General features: G+C 44.3%; 1 protein-coding gene across 1 annotated transcript in view; it reads left to right on the top strand.

Annotated features, from left to right (window-relative positions):
* The window catches only part of LOC117945069 (tetratricopeptide repeat protein 28-like), a 210715-nt gene that overhangs the window by 157093 nt on the left and 51590 nt on the right, over positions 1-2032 (top strand). The window lies entirely within an intron of this gene.

Raw genomic sequence — 2032 nt, 5'->3', positions numbered from 1 at the left:
ACACACACACACACACACACACACACACACACAGACACAGACACACACACACACACACACACACACACACACACACACTCTGCTGGATAATGATAATGACTAGAACCTGAGAATATGTGTTTCATTTCTCATGTGCGTGACACATTCTTCTTGTTTTTGATCTTTAATAAATTAAAATAGATCACACTAGACACTCCACTGGTGTTGCTATTCTATTTTTCTTGTTTTCTGTTTTCTTATATTTAACTCTCATATACTTTTTGACATATTGAGTAAGTCTAGAAAAGACAAAAGGACAGTGTAGTTAAGACGAGTGTCCCCATCTTCAGAGAGAAGGAAGCACCTGGTGGGTAGATAAGAGAAGTAAGAGATCTGTCAGTCTGGAAGCAGGTGAGTGTTCGCTGATTGTTTTGCTTCACATGGGAGTTTATGAGAGTTATTCTAGCTTCATTCGGCCTAACCTTCTGAAAAAGACAAGGAATGGGAAGACAGTGACGGAGGGGGACAGGTGTCCTGCCTGTCTTGCCCTTCTATTGCTGTGGGAATCCAGAGTGAGAGCTTCCACTTCCCACTGGTGGAGTTTTCCTTTGGTGGTCTTCATTTAAATGAGCTGTTGACACGCTGTTGTTTTTAATGGTTTAATGGTTGTTAGACCCGAGTGTTTTGGGTACTTTTAGACCGAGGCCAGCAGTGTGTTACCGAATCATCACTATTTTATGGAAAGTAGTTTTGAGATCCAGTATTTAAGGGTTGCATTATGTTCTACAGTCCATTATGTAAGAATAAGGAAGTGGAGCATTAACCTAATGGGCAAAATGTTACAGGGAGGGGGTGGAACCGGGCCGCAGGACGAAGTCCAACCTGTGCCCGCTGCGTTGAGGAGTAAAGCTCCATATATGGGGGTGCGCGATCTACCAGGTGAGCTAACCGGGCGCCGGCCTTTGCTAACGAGATGGATTTTCCTGAGATACGACTCTCGCGTGATCTCGTGTTATTGCGAGAATCCAGCTGCCGTGCAGAGTTATCATTTTCCATCTTCATTTCTAAACCAGAGAATGTAGTCTGGTATGGACAGACCTGGTCTGGTCTGGTCTGGCTAGTCCACACAGCATCCTGGGATGGAAGGAAAACGTGGTCTGGTTTATTGGCGTTTCTTTAAACCAATCACAAGCGCAGGATGACGCAACGGCGCTTCTGCAAAATAACCTCGGGCAGGGCTGTCAAGACCAACTGAGGTGAGTCCAAGACAAGACCAGGACTAGTCGAGACCAAGTCAAGACCGAGGCCAAAGAGGTTTGAGTCCAAGTTAAGACAGAGTCCAAAGAGGTTCAAGTCCGAATCAAGACCGAGTCCAAAGAGGTTCAAGACCGAGTCCAAAGAGGTTCAAGTCTGAGTCAGGACCGAGTCCAAACAGGTTCAAGACCGAGTCCAAAGAGGTTCAAGACCGAGTCAAGACCGAGTCCAAAGAGGTTCAAGACAGAGTCCAAAGAGGTTTAAGACAGAGTCCAAAGCGGTTCAAGTCCGAGTCAAGACCGAGTCCAAAGAGGTTCAAGTCCGAGTCAAGACAGAGTCCAAAGAGGTTCAAGACCGAGTCCAAAGTGGTTTAAGACCGAGTCAAGACCGAGTCCAAAGAGGTTCAAGTCCGAGTCAAGACCGAGTCCAAAGCGGTTCAAGACCGAGTCAAGACCGAGTCCAAAGAGATTCAAGACCAAGTCCAAAGCGGTTCGCAATATTCGGTGACATATTGCAAATTATAACCTTTTTTCCAACTTCTAATTTTTCCCAATTTGCAACGACATCCCCAAAAGGAAACTTATTAACATCTGTTTCATCTAAAAAGAAACATTTCTCTGTTTGTTCATCTTTAATGTTATCGCTGCAGAACGGGACAAACTGACCAACACATATATAATAATTAATTTATAATAACAGATATATGATATACTGTATGATAAAAGATCCATACTTGGAGCCTGTGCATCGAGACAGTATTGCCACTGAAAATATTGCGATACTACACTGCATCAATCCC

The sequence above is a fragment of the Etheostoma cragini genome, chromosome 5, assembly GCF_013103735.1.
Source record: "Etheostoma cragini isolate CJK2018 chromosome 5, CSU_Ecrag_1.0, whole genome shotgun sequence".
Lineage (NCBI taxonomy): Eukaryota > Metazoa > Chordata > Actinopteri > Perciformes > Percidae > Etheostoma > Etheostoma cragini.
The sequence above is the reverse complement of the archived record's forward strand: the minus strand, read 5'-3'. Positions and strand labels throughout refer to the sequence as shown.